The sequence below is a fragment of the Equus przewalskii genome, chromosome 5 (genome assembly GCF_037783145.1).
Source record: "Equus przewalskii isolate Varuska chromosome 5, EquPr2, whole genome shotgun sequence".
In the NCBI taxonomy this organism is placed as follows: domain Eukaryota; kingdom Metazoa; phylum Chordata; class Mammalia; order Perissodactyla; family Equidae; genus Equus; species Equus przewalskii.
Window position 1 is genome coordinate 80,726,158 of NC_091835.1, and position 15,242 is coordinate 80,741,399.

At 38.9% G+C, this 15,242-nt stretch overlaps 1 protein-coding gene across 3 annotated transcripts in view; it reads left to right on the forward strand.

Moving 5' to 3' along the window:
* Positions 1–15,242, forward strand: part of SRGAP1 (SLIT-ROBO Rho GTPase activating protein 1) — a 258,617-nt gene that overhangs the window by 14,635 nt on the left and 228,740 nt on the right. The window contains exons 1-2 of one of the 3 annotated variants that reach the window (XM_070621938.1): positions 1,796–1,958; positions 6,011–6,110. The exons of the other annotated variants lie outside the window; for them this stretch is intronic. The gene's annotated coding sequence lies outside the window, so the exon portion shown is untranslated. Of the gene's footprint in view, positions 1–1,795; positions 1,959–6,010; positions 6,111–15,242 lie in introns of those variants that run through there. 3 annotated transcript variants of the gene reach the window in all.

Sequence of the window (15,242 nt, forward strand, 5' to 3'; positions counted from 1 at the left end):
TTCACAGCCAAGAGGAGCCTAAGGAGACGTGCATGTTACCTGGAGGTAATATGGGATCCTGCATGGATGGGATCCGGGAAGAGGAAAAGGACAGTAGGTAAAAACTAAGGAAATCTGAAGAAGAGATGGAGTTTAGTTAATTTAAAAAAATAGAGTAGGAAAATAAAACATTTTCTATTTTAAAAAATCCCACTCGTACAACTTTATGGTTATGAAAAACTTGTTAGCTAAAGTACGGAATTGCTAAGACGAAAAAGTGGAAATTCTCAGCTAGATCAGAGCATATCCTTCCAATGGCATCATTTGTATTTGTGTTTATATCTGTCTGTCTGTTTATTTACTGAACAGCTGTGGTCATTTGCAGAATAGTTCCTACAGACTTTTGTCTTTTGTGCTCAACAATGTACCCCGTATACCAGTGCTACTCAGGAGTTAGTAGACCAATGCTGCCCAGCAGACTGTTCGTTCCCAGTCCATGAGGAGATAAGGTAAGTTGCGGCACGGCTTCCTTTATCCGGAAAGTCTACAAATGAGCGTCAGCTGAGCTAAGCAGTGCTTAGTGATGTGATGATTTAGGTTCTGGCACGGGCTCTTTGTCTCATTGTGCGTCTGCAGTGAACTGTTCACTGACTTGGGTTTGAGTACTGGTCTGTGCCCTTCCATAGAAATACACAGGGATCTGCCTCACCCCTCTCATAGCTGTTACTATTACGTGTTCTTTGTTGATTTAGAGACAAGATTGGCCACCTCTGTGCTTTAATCTGTTTCGTTGATTGGCGTTCCTTTTGAGAGGCAACACTGTGGAGGTTAATACCTTGGATAAATTCAATTCGAATTATGGTTCCTCTGGAACCTCAGTTTTCTAATTTGAAAATGGGTATGATGATTGCATCTGTTTTACACGCTTGTGAGGATTAAATGAGATTATACCTGCACGGCCCTTGGCAAGTGGTGAAGGCTCAATAAAAGTGAGCTGCTATGATAACAATTATTATTTACTACTACCTGAAGCTATGGTCTTAATTCGTGACAAATTTTTTTATTTAAATAATTTAAAACTCAGTCATCTCCAGAGAGATGTTAAAATTACTTAACAGACTTAAATCTTACAAAGCAAACACTAAAAATGTAGATTTTAGTGGTTCTTTAGAATAGCAATGGGAGACCTTTAGCCAATCACCGGAAGCTATATTGGGCCCAATCTTAAAAGAATTGTGTTGGTAGGCTCCCATGACATTTAGCTACAGAGGTACTTTGTGACCGTTCCTTGCATCAACACGCTTCTCTGTGTGTATGATTGCATTTGTAGATGAAGATTCCTCCACCGTTAACCTGCGCTGGTTGTTCATTAAGGGTTGCCAAAAATAAATCATCTGCAAACAAATGAAGAGAACCATAGTTATTCCAGCTGCTGTCAGAGGCATAATCCTCTCATTTGCTCCCAGATGGGATGTATCTGTATAGTATGTGTGTCTGTTGTTTGCCTTGGAGCCAGGCAGCGCCCTTCCTGAAGAACACTCACGGTAGACTTTCATTGAATGTTCTCGGTCAGCAGCTTACAAGTCTTCCATAACTTCACTCTGAGTTCTCCTCTGTGTTCACCTACAGATATTCACTGTGCCATTAAAGTCTTTATCATTTGATTGTTTTGAGCTAAGATCTAGTCTCCCCAAATAATGAACTAGAAAGAAGGTTGGGTCCAGACTTATGCGCTCGACCTGATGCAAAAAATGCCTGGTGACCCCAACAATGTTGCCTGCAGTGGTTACTGTTACTGCCTGCGGTCCTAGCAGCCAACATTTACAGTGTGTTCCTTTTGAGGGAGGTCCTTGGTGTCGCCTGACAGATGGGGAAATTGAAACTCAAAACTTAGAAACTTGACGTGATTTCGCCCAGATCACACAGCTACTAAATGGAGCCACCAGGGTTCAAACCTGTGCTACAGCCATCCTGTAGAGGTATGTAAGGACAACGCCTCATCAAAGCTTAAATGCTTAGGTTTCATGTCATTCTCTCTCTTTAAACTTCCAGAAAGCTAGGAAGAATGATTGCCGTCTTTGTCTTAATTAAGAGAGTTTATTTCAATTCAGATAAAAGTCTGTGTTTTTGTTGTTCAACGATTATATACTAACATTAAATTGTTACCTTATTATTATCTCAATGAATTACTTGATGAGGAAGCTTGTGGTGGAGCTGCCTCTTTGCATGAAATAGGAAAGGCATTTTCGGGGTGAAGAAATTTAGAAGTCCTAAACTGGAGTATTCTTGGTAAATTTAGTGCCCTGTTCCTGAGGATAATAAAAATTGCTGCCTCCGCTCCTCTGTGACTCCCACCGAAAGGCCTTGCTGGTTCCCAAGTGAAAAGGCCCCTCTGTGTCTTGATTTTTGCTGGAAAAGAAGTTCTGTCTCTTCAGCTAGTTCTCTAGATTCACTCCCGGCTTTGCTTTTGTGGCTGCTGTTCCTTTTTGAGCATTAGAGCTTCCGGTAGAACCACTTAGCACATATTGGAATCACCCAGAAGTCTCGAATCAACCAGAAGGCTCCTTGAATCAGTTTGCTGGGCCCCACCCCAGCCCTAGAATTTGTATTTCTGGTAAGTTCCCACGTGATGCTGAAGCTGTGGGTTGGAGACCACACTTTGGGAACCAGTGCTGTAAAAATCAAAGCAATTTTGTAAACTTCCTTAAGGTAGCCAATTTAGATGCTAATTTTTCTAAGATCTTTAGCTTTCTTACAATTGCTCTCAATTCCTATGAAAGGACATCAAATCATGGCAATTTAAACGAAGATTATAGAAAATGCATGCAGCCCTGCTTCTTGCTTTGTGCCCCCCCCCCTCAACTTCATAATTTGTTAGTTTCTCAAAGTGTAAAGAGCCTTTTCACCTCACACCTGGGTAAATTGAAAACTAAAGTGGGAACACGAGGAGTCCTTGAGGAATATAGCTTCAATTTCTCTGCAAATCTGCATGTGCTTTTGAACTAAAGAAAAATAACGCAAGGCAAGGCACCCTTTGTGGGACGTCCTGTAGCACATTCCCATTTGCTGCTGTCACTGCTAGCTCTTAGGGCAGTCAGGAGACGGGACACCTCCCTGTGGAATAGCTGAAGGGCACTTTGCTTTGTGGGTTATGGTTAATTCAAGTTAGTGGTAGGATGGCAGTTTTTCTATGAATAGGAAACTTGATCATGTTTCTGGAGAGCTTTTATTTGGTTTGTTTTAATCCCAGGTCCACTGACAATTCATGAAATTACTACTGCAGTAATTACATGGGCATTACAACTTAGGTGAGGGTTAGGATCGCAAGTCAAACAATAAGGAGAAAAATTAAACAAAAGTGCTCTTGAAAATCCCCAAGTCACCGTGTTACCAAGAGCTATGTCCGTGAAAGCTCAGAAGCCAGAAATTAACTTAGGATTCTCTTTGCTTATAGGCTGTGGCCTCACACTTCCGTGTGGCCAAGAGTGAAAGGATGTTAGGGAAAATAAGATTTTTCTCTCCCTCCCTCAGTCCGTTCCAAGTAAATATGGACGTGTGGTTAAATTACAGTAAGTTCAATGTGCTTATCATGTGACTCCATTGTATTGTTAAGATAATTGAAACATTTGATTTGGGGTCACTGGTATAAATTCTTTTACAGCCATGCTGGAATTAAATATCATTCATTCATTCAACAAACAGCTATTGAATACTTCCTTTATCAAACTGTAGACTCCCCAAGGGCGGATGTTTTTTATCAAGGCACCTGCTTTGTCTTATAGTAGTTGCTCAGGCAGTGTTCATTGAATTAATAACTAATGAAACACAGCCCGTGTCTTTGTATGGTTTGTGTCCTAGCTTTAGATATGGAAAAGTAAACAAAGATGTGCTGTGTAGTATGTTAGAGGTGTTTTAAATTTATGGGAACATTGTGCAGGAAGAAATTAGTTCTGTGTGGGAGAGCACAATAGGGACTCATGGAAAGGACATTTGAGGTGGCCTTGATGGATGAGTAGGTGTTCTCCAGGAAGGAAGGGCATTCCAGGTAAAGGAAAGTGTCCTCGAATGACTGTGTTTTTCCTCCTTAGGAATCGTTAGCTTGGTGTCTTAAATGCTTTGAGCACGGTAATGAGATAGGAATAGAAAGGTAATGCTGATAATAGCTAATAGCTGTTAGATGTATGTTCTGTGCCTGGCAGTGTAACGGGACTTTGCACGTATTATTTTGTTTGAATTTCACAAGAAACACATGAGGTAGACACTGCTAATTCCATTTTCTGGACTAGAAAATGGAGGAAAGTTTTTTTTGCCAGAGATGACATAGTGAGATGACAACCATGATATTTTATGTTCTCATATGGCCATCAAGCAGCATAGTTAGTGAGATGACAACCATGACGTTTTATGTTCTCATATGGCCATCAAGCAGCATAGTTAGTGAGATGACAACCATGATGTTTTATGTTCACATATGGCCATCAAGCAGTTTAGACTTTGTGGACAGTGGGGAGCCATTGAGGCTGATACAGTCCGAAGTGAGGGAGGAAAACCCTGAGTGGAGGGAGGCCAGTTTACAAGTCGTCTTGTGCTCTGTGGTGGCATATTGAAGGCCTCAGTTATGTCCTTGACCTTGGGGGTAGAAATGTGGAGAGAGATGAAGGAGATAGAGGTGGAATGAAGAGGACTTGATGACCCATGGGAGAAAGAAGTGAGTGATCAGGTTTACAAAAGCAAGAAGAGGATACACAGTGATGTGCTGGAAGAAAATGTCTGGTATTTTTGGTCTCCTTTTAAACCTTGTGTTTTTTATGTATATAATATCCAAAATATATTAGCACAGTAGTACTTGTACTTAATTTATACATATAGAAATGGAAGCACATTGAGATTATGCTCATTTTTTCTTTATGGGGTGTACCGTCAAAAAAGTTTGAAGGTGACTGATCCAGATGTGTCCCAGAGATGTATCACCATCCACAGTGAAGTAAGCCACTGGGCAGGAAAGAGTGGATAGGGGAGGTGAGAAGATGACTGTGTGTACTTTTACTTCTGCAGATGAGCATTTTAAGTCCTGTCTCTCTCTTTGAGCCATTTGTCTTTTGCATTTCAGAATAATCCCCAATAATCAGGATAAAGGTGCTAAAGGGGGAAAGGCATTCCTTTTCTATGGGAAGGATTCTGTTGTAAGGTGTTCGTGGCATTGGAGAAGCTAGAAGAGGAGTGGACATTGAGGTCCTCCAATCCACCTTCCTCCCACCCATCCAGAATCTCAGACAAGTGGTCACGGGCTTTGGCTTGAACCCTTCGAGAGGCAGGCAGCCCGATCCTTCTCAAGGAAGTTGGGGCAGATGTAATTGGTAGAATTCTTCCTTTTACAAGGGGCAGTTTGCTTCCCCACGTGCAGCTTCTACACATTGCTCCTTTTCCTTCCCTTAAAATAGTTACAGAGCCAGTGTCACCATACACAGTGCTTTACAGTTTACCAGGCACACATACGTGGACGGTCACTCTTGATGCCCACAGCTCTTCTCAGGAGCAGGCAGGTGTATGTTGTTCTGATTAAAGAAATGAGGCAGTTGAGATTATGGATGGGCCAATGGAAGAGCATCCTAGTTATGTTCCCCATTGACGTTTGTTGTGCCTAATTTACATATTCTGTATAGGAGGCTTTGAAGTACCAGGAGCCTCTGACCTTAGTTTCAGTTTTGGTTCTACAACACTTTCTAGTAACAAGACCTTGGGCAAGTTATCTTGCCTTTCTGAGCCTCAGTTTCCTATAAAATAGGGCGAATGCTCTCCATCTCAGAACACTGTTGGGAAGATGAAATTAGATAACTATTGTAAAGCTGTTAGAAAAGTTTGGCTCAGGGTTGGGTATACAACAAATGTGAATTTGCCTGCTTTTCCTCTCTTGTTTCAAATAAGTTTTTAGAAATCTGTGTACAGCATAATGTTTGTCTTTGTTAAATTTTGTATTAGGGGTTTAGTTTCATTATATCAGCTAATGGAACTTTGTTTCTTTTTTCCCCAGCTTTATTGAGATAAATTGACATATAACCTTGTGTACATTTAAGGTGTACAACTTGATGATGTGATCTACGTATATCTTGTGAAATGATTACCACAATAAGGTCAGTTAACTCATCCATCACCTCACATAGTTACAGTTTGTTTGTGGTGAGAACATTTAAGATTTACTCTCAGACTTATTTCACTTAGCATAATGCCCTCAGAGTCTGTCCATGTTGCAAATGGCAGAATTTTCTTCTTTTTATGGTTGAATAATATTCCATTGTATGTATGTATGTATTTATGCATATATATATCTCTCTCACATTTTCTTTATCCATTTATCCATCGATGGACACTTAACTTGTTCCCATGTGTTGGTTATTGCAAATAATGCTATAGTGAACATGAGTTGCAGATGTCTCTTCGAGACAGGGATTTCATTTCCTTCAGATATATACCCAGAGGTGGGATTACTGAATCATATGGTAGTTCTATTATTAATTTTTTTTTTGAGGAAGATTAGTCCTGAGCTAACATCTACTGCCAATCCTCCTCTTTTTGCTGAGGAAGACTGGCCCTGAGCTAATATCCGTGCCCATCTTCCTCTACTTTATACGTGGGACACCTACCACAGCATGGTCTGCCAAGCGGTGCCATGTCTGCAGCCAGGATCCGAACCGGCGAACCCTGGGCCACCGAAGCAGAATGTGCACACTTAACCACTGTGCCACCAGGTCGGCCCCTCTATTATTAATTTTTGAGGAACCAATGGAAGATACTTTGGAACTTAGTTCTGTCATTTGTCCTTTTAGTTATCTCATAATAATCATTAATGTTATCTTGATTTTTAAAAATGTGTATTATTTCAAAAGTCATGAAAAGATGTTATCTGAAAGAAATTTAAGCTATTTCTATTTTGAGAAAAAAAGGTTCAACCTGTGTTGACTCTCTTAAAAACATTTGATTTTAGGGGCCAGCCCCGTGGCCGAGTGGTTAAGTTCGCGTGCTCCGGTTCGGTAGCCCAGGGTTTCACTGGTTTGGATCCTGGGTGCAGACATGGCATTGCTCTTCAAGCCATGCTGAGGCGGCGTCCCACATGCCACAACTAGAAGAACCCACAACTAAAAATACACAACTGTGTACTGGGGGGCTTTGGGAGAAAAAGGAAAAATAAAATAAATAAATAAATAAATACTTAAAAACATTTGATTTTGTATCACAGCAAAGGTTCACATGACTGCATTGTAGCCATATGGTACCAAATGGGAAGGAATGAGAGTAGGTATTTTTTTTTAATTTGGAATTTTTCCTTCCTGGAATCTTGTGATAAATGAGTGTGTATATCTTTGAAATTAAGTATTTGTAGAGGAAGGATCAGTTAGTTCCATTCGACTTTCTTTATCCCTTCATTCTTCTCATCTTTTGTCTGGAGGGAAAAAATACGATTTTTATTTTCATCCTGAGAAATCGGTCACTTTCAGGGGCTTCAGATTTCCATAGATGTGAAAACCCTTTGACACCTGCCAGCTTTTCAGTGTAAGTGTATATTTTTAGCCTGCCCAACTGTGGGCTTTTTGAGGATGGGGATCCAGTGAGAATTTTTTGCTGTGTTACTGGCACGTGGCACGGTACCTGGCGCTTACAGCGACTTCCTGGATCTCTGCTGACCGAATGAAATGTTACTTTCTGCTGTATCTATTAAAATTTAGTGAATGCAGATTTGTTAATAGATCTCGGCAGTTCACTGCTGTATCTCTTAGTTCAGAAACATACACTTCAGATAAAATATATAAATTCAGAAAAAAATCATTTTTTTTCCTACAAATATACAGAATTATACTGAGTGCCTTTCTCCATATAGAGACAGTGGAAATGTTGGAAATACTTTGTTATCGATCTTAATTGTTCTTTGGACCTCCCTAGACTTTTTCCCCTTGAGAAATGCTTGTTTTCCTTTGTTCCCTACCATGAGGGTGCCGGGCCGTAACTGATGCTGGGCTGTAACTGAACTTGCTCAGCCCAGGGAACATAGGAGATGTCTCATGTCCAGAATTCCAGTTCTGCTATCTGCTTTTGACCAACAATGAACAGTTCTGTGTTTCTTTCTTTTTACGCTCTTTTTGTGTCTCCTCTTCAAATTTAGTCCGGTAGCACATTTCTGCAAAGGTGGAATCTTTCCCCATCTCTGGTTTTTAATTTTTTTCCCCAGTTAGTTCAGCTGTGCAGGGAGTCTGTTATCTGTTGTATCCGTTTTCTAGCAGCTTCCTGGGCTCTTGAGGGATATTAAGCAGAGAAGAATTCAAGGCCAGACAGAGTGTGGGTGAGGGTAGCTCAGGTTATGATTTTGACTTTTTTCCAAAAGTTGTAATGAATCATGTGGGAACAGTGTGTTATGCATTCTGTGTGTTCTCTCCATGGCAGAGTTGCTTGTTTGTCTAATTTTTGTTATGGTCAGTTCTCTGTGATAAATGCTTCACTCTTCATTTTATTTCATTTTAGTCACTTCTAAGTCAGTGTGTTTCTAAATCAGTATATTCTGTATCCTCAATCACAGGTCTTTCCTTTTTTCCCACCATTTTGACATTTAGTTGCCTCAGTGTGAATTTAACCTGAGAAACACTCCTAATGTCCTATGACTTCTGGCAGGAAGTGTTTACCTCAGGGAACTCCAGTTTTACTGACTTTTCCTTAAGTTCCAGAAAAATATGTCTAATGCTTGTCACTTGAGGTTTTCTAAATATTCATGCCATGTAATGTGATTAAATTGTCTTCTTTAAAAAAATATGTTACATATCACCATAGCTGAGGAATGTTTACTGCACGGCTGACCACACACAATGAGATGTGATCTTACTCTTCAGTTAGAAAACGTTTTTTTTCTTAGGATAACATTTGATGCAGTTAAGGGTGTGGCATGATAAACAGTTCCTCACTAGGGAGCATGAATCAATATACTTTTTCTGGAGTGTAGTTGGACCCTGTAATCTTACTTTTAGAAGTCGATCCAAAGGAAATAATCAGAGATGAGGATTTATTCATAAGAATGCTCATCATAGTTTTCTTAAAAAAAAATAAAGATAATAAGCCACATAAATATCGAAGAGTCAAGAAATAAATCAATTATGGCATGCACAAGAGTTGGAATATTATGGAACCACTAAAATTATGACTCTGAAAAGTATTTAAAGACAAGAGAAACTATTCAAGACATACCATTAAGTGAGGAAAAAATTTTCAGTGAGTAAAATATGATATACATCAGTATATTCCAGTTGTTATTTCTGAGTAAGTGGGATGGGCAACTTAAAAATCTTCTTTGTGTGTTTCTGTGTTTCCAAATTTTCTATAACAAGTGTATATTACATTGATGATTAAATAAATGAGTACCTATACATCACTAGAATGATGCCTGTCCCCATAGTGAGCTCTCAGATATGAGCTTCTACTGTTGCTATGATGTTTACATTTATAATAAGAAAAATATATATATATGTAAAATATTTTGGTTAGGAAGATTGGCCCTGAGCTAACATCTGTGCCCATCTTCCTCTATTTTGTATGTGGGGTGCCACCACAGCATGGTTTGGTGAGTGATGTGTAGGTCTGTGCCCAGGATCTGAACCCAAAAACCTTGGGCTGCTAAAGCAGAGTATGCAAACTTTACTACTATGCCACTGGGCTGGCCCCAAGAAAAATATTTTTTAATCCCAGTCTAATTGTAATTAATTATTTGTGGAACCACTTGTTTACTATCTGTCCTCCCAGACTATGGTCCATTATCTGTCATACAGATTCTGCCTACAGCCTGTAGCATGGTACCTGGCATATAGTAAGTCTTCAATAAATAATTGTTTGGACCCTCAAAGATCAGATTTTAAATATTTTCTCTTATTTCAGTTTCCTAGCAGGAAGGTCACCAGCAAGAAAGATGTTAAAAGGTTAGCTGTTCCCAACTGAGAATTTTTTGTGTTCTTGTGAGTGTTGAAATGTATGTAAATGAGGAAATTGCACTGTTCCAAATAGTATGTGGTTGAACCAGAATTGTGTTTATTGGCATATTTTATGTACAAATTGGCACTGAGATTTCTTTAAAATTTTTTCAAAATTTATGGTCTTCAAATTTTAGAACGTGAACTCAAATAAGATTATAACAAAGCTACCTCAGACATCCGTCTAGACTCTTCCTAAGGTTACAAATGTAAGCAAGAATAGGCACATTTTTAATAGCCTGGAAGGTAATTTGGTGGGACAGCAGGAGTGTATATGGTTCTGCAAAGATCTGTGATTCTATAAAAAGACGTGATTTGAATCTGTAATTGATTACAAGTTTAGAGGTCTCTGTGAGATACAAAGTTTCTTAATTGTAAATAGTCACTTCCCAGGGCTTCTGCTTGCCAGGAGGAAGCAATGAAGCTCAGCAAGAATTACCAGCTCCTGTTTATGAATCCAAACGTTAAAATTCACTTAATGAAAGTAATGTGCTGACAGAAGTGTTTATTGTTTAAAACAGAATAATCATGTTTATTGTATCTCTCTGAGACAGAATATAGCTTAAATGTACCAGAGGAAACTGAGAGTGTAAAAAGTAATGTGCTTTTTGAAAAATCTGCCTCTGTTGACATGAAACCAACATAAAAAGTGTGAAGAGCCCCTTATGAGAGGTCTCAGTTTTATAGAGTTAAATTGGAAAGATTGCAGAATTGGAAAGTAACTATTGTTTTTGGAAATACAAGAAATTCAGAAATATCAACCCAGAAGACAGGCACTTGGGGAAAGTTTTAATCTCATGAACCATAGACCTCGGGAACTGGAAAAGACCGTAAAATCTACTTGATGATGATTTTTGGAATCTTGGAAATAGTGTTGAAATACCATAGGATAGAAAGGAATAATCAGGAAGCTTAACGCAGTCAGAACCTCCTAGCCTGTTATGGGAAGTAGCATTTGGCAGAGCCTGCTAAGCTCCTGTAAATGAATGTTAATCACATTTTATCAGCCGCTTGTACTGTCTTTATCATATAATTTGAATATTTATGACTCTGTAAATATGTTTAACAGTGAAATTACAGTGTTTATGGAACTCAAATTCCAAAAAGCATACAACCCTTTGATGGAGAAGAATTATGTTTAAATACGACAAAATTCAAGATGTTTCTCCCATTTAGCAGTAGTCTGTATCCTGTGGGACAAGTATTTCTGATGAAAATTCTGTGGCAAACAGAATGATGTATGTCAAAATGGACTTTGAAGACAAACATGTGATTCAGTTAATTTATTTTTTATGCAAAAATAGATAACTAGACTATTTTAACTTGTTACGATCAGGTACAATTTGCTTTAACTATTTTCTCACTATAGTTTATATCATTTTGGTTTACTGCATCCTTATCTGCTTGGAAATTATTAACGAACCTTTTTTTAAATGGATGAAGCTTTGGAATTGAACAGCTCCTCCTAAAGTAACAGTAATATTGAAGAAGAAAATAATGGATGGGCATGCCTCTTTGGTTTTGTAATCTGTACTTATTTGGTGTGCGTATGTATCTTGGGAAAACTTGAGTCTCTGCCAATGCTTTCTTACTTCTTTGCAAACATAAACCCACTAAGGGTAATTTTCCCTTCAGAAGGATTTAAATGTGCATTGTTCTTCTGGAAAGTATAATCTAATAGGAAAATACAGTTCATATTAGAACAAGAAAAGCCTGTAATTAAGATACATCTCAGTCACATTTTTTTTCCTATCTTTTGTTAAAACAGAAACATGGACTCGTTTAAGTAAATAAAATTCTTGGTGGGTGAAACATTTGTTTTCAAAGGTTATAGTAATGATACAACTATCTGGTTACTTCATTTTGATTATCTAAAATATTAACAAGTTCTCATTTTATACAATTTGAATTTATTGCAAACACAAATAGAAGACATACAAAGCCGCAATTAGATGTTGCACCTTTTTACTTGCAACTGAGTGGATTTTGAGTTATATTAGACAGTATCGAGTTGTGGCTTTGCAATTGGATAGATTTGCCTTGGGGCTCTGCCCCCTCCCAGCCGCAGGTCATTGGCTTGTGACGTGGCTCTCTCAGGGCTCAGTTTCACGTTGGTAAATTAGTAATCATCCTTACCTTGTTGGTTGCTGTGAGGACTGAAAGAGCCCGTGCACTTCAAGTGCAGGGCTCAGTGCCTAAAACAGATAAACCCAGTAAAGGATACTTCTTAAAAACTTGGGTGAGAATCTTATCCTGAAGGCTACAGGCTTTTTAAAAAATTTTAGTTTTACAGTCTTTGTTCTTTTTTAAGGGGGAAAATACACTTCTGTGTACTTACATACTCAAAATTATTTGGAGCTGTGCCTCTTAAACTATCTGTGCTGAAAGACTGTTCTTTTTCTAATCTGTCACGGACGGATGCTTTTATAACATTTAAGAAAATGAATTTATTACAAAAATGAAATAAACAAAGACAAATAGAATACATACAAAGCCCCTATTTTTTCTCTTTACGAGATCCTACAAATACCTAAAGTTTCTAAATGCTTAGTCTCGTGTCCCCACTTGTTTCTTTGAGGACTGGGAGTAAACGATTGGCTGATTGCTGCTGGTCCACAGGCCACACTTTTAACATACGTATATCAGTCATTCTTGAATAGAGTTAGTCACTAAACAGACAGTGAGTTGTCCCTTCTTCTTAAAAAGTAGTCACCAACTGCAAATGAAGGTTACATATTTACCTATCCAAATCCATGTTCCACCCCACCCCCTCCGCCACCAATGCAAGATGGTTTGACTTAAGGTAACTGGAGATTCTTATAAAGAAATAGGGCTTAATAGTTTGCTCTACACCAACATGACCCTGATTGGAGCGTCCCCATCCACAAGGGGGTCTCAGTGGCTCTAGAACTGCCCCTGAGAGCCCAGCCCTCTTAGAGCATGGGTATTGAGTCTCAGGTCCTCAGTTCCCCCTTCATCCTCTGTGATCTGACAGCATCTCCCATTACTTTGATTAAACCACATCTTATATTGTATTGCCATTATTTTCTCTGACTCTCCACACACTATGGGCTTTACAAGAATAAGGACTATTTTTTTCTCTTTTTGGCCCTGTGGCTCCTGGCATACCCTAAGTGCACCTTGAGAATGTATTAATGTGTGAATGAATGAGTGGATGATACTGTCCAGGCCTCTCACCAGCCTGACATCCTTTGTCTGTGTGCTCTTCACTTTGCTAGGATCCCTCTCAAAAATATAACCAGCTTGGGAGGGGCGAGGGCGGAGAAGAGGGTCACTCTGGAACAACACATTGCTGTTAACACTTTTTCAATGCCCATAACCCAAAAGAACGTGTTCTTTGTATTTTGGGAAGTTGAATGTTTTTCTCATCCCTCATTTTTGGCTGCCAACCGTATAATAGGAAAACAGCCAACAGCAGTGCTACCACCTTCAAAACTGTCACAGTGACTTTCTGGAAACTGTCAGGGCCACACATTACCTTAGTTGAAATTCAATGGCATTGAGCTCTTGAGATTATAGATAGTAGTTTTCTGGAGTGGACACAATGGTGTGTGAACATATGACTGGGCTGGAATGTATCAGAGTGCTTGCATGGGATATTATGGATCAGTGATGCATTACAATAAACCATTTATGGATATTTTATGACACATTTGCAGAATATCATCACTGGATGGTGGGGAGAGGAAAGGGTATCAGATTTCCATTGCATGGTTATAATCGTTTCCAAGGAAAAGGAACTTACCAAAAGTCAATTGATAGCCTATAGTAATGGATTAGGTTTTTGGTGGTTATGTTTTGCTTGGGGACCAGTAAAGTCAATAGCGTATTGACTAAATGCTGGCTGTGGGTCAGGATGTTTGGATTCCCATCCCAGCTCTATGACCTTGTTCAAGTTACTTAACCTCTTCCAGCCTCACTTTCCTTATCTGTAAACTGGGTGTAATAATAGTAGGGAGGCAAAGATGATTGTGCAGATTAAGTGTGATAATTCCTTTAAAGCGCTTAGTGGTGCCTGTATCTCTTTAGCGCTCCTTATTACCTCTTAACATTTGTAGATTATGTGTTGGTGTCATAACAGTTTTGAAAAGAAATAGCCTTGAGAGCACCCATAGCAGTTGTGTTTGAAAACTACTCGTATGTGCACAGTGTTAATTTAACATATTCCTGCCTTTCTTAACTATTTTATATGCATTAATTTATTCTTCTGGAATCCTTGAAATAAAGGTTATTTTTAGCTTTCAAATATTTGACATTAATAGGTGATTTACAGTTTATTAAAATAAATTACTAAACCCCAGCAAAAATAAGAAGCAGACCATATTAAAGTTCTACTAATTCAATGAGATACAATATTAATATTATGAAAACTAGCAATGTAGAAAATAAATGAAAAGTTGAATATAGAGTGGTATATATAGCTTGAATATACAATTAAATTATGCGTTTTAAGATGAATAGATAAGTAATAGCTATATTATAATGTTGGGATTGAGAGTGGCTCTTTTTTTCCCTCCACTTTCCAGTGTTTGTAATCTTACTATAAGGTTTCTGTAATTTAAAAATTTTAAAAGACCAAACATCTGTTATTCACTCTGATTGCTCAAAATGACAGACATTAAAAACTCATATCGAGGGGCCAGCCCTGTGGCCGAGTAGTTAAGTTTGCGCACTCCGCTTCGGCAGCCCAGGGTTTCGCCGGTTCGGATCCTGGGTGCGGACATGGCACCGCTCATTAGGCCACGGTGAGGCGGCGTCCCACGTGCCACAACTAGAAGGACTCACAACTAAAGTATACAACTATGTACTTGGGGGACTTGGGGAGAAAAAGCAGAAAAAAAATATTGAATCTAAGTAAGGCTTTTATTACAGCTAGCAAATTTATTGAATTTATTTACAAAGTAATTAAAATTGAGTAGCTGCTGTGTAAATTAACTAACTTCCTAGATGGCTAAGAACAAGCAGGGTCCCTTGTTTTATGTTTAGACACCCAAATGTTAATTAGATAGCTACATAGGACTGAGAACAGTTCTCTTGAAACTCTTAGTCCATGGCAGTTCATAAAGAAACTTTCCAAGGCCAATGGGAAGTCAGCAGCAGAAGCTTCTTCTGTGTTGGGTTAAGGAGATCCCCAGAGATCGTCGCTGGTTCCTGAAGCGTGGGTGGAGATATCCACTTACAATCCAGGGAGAGTGCAGATCTGGTTCATCACGCGATGGCATAGTTTCCCTTCACAGTCGG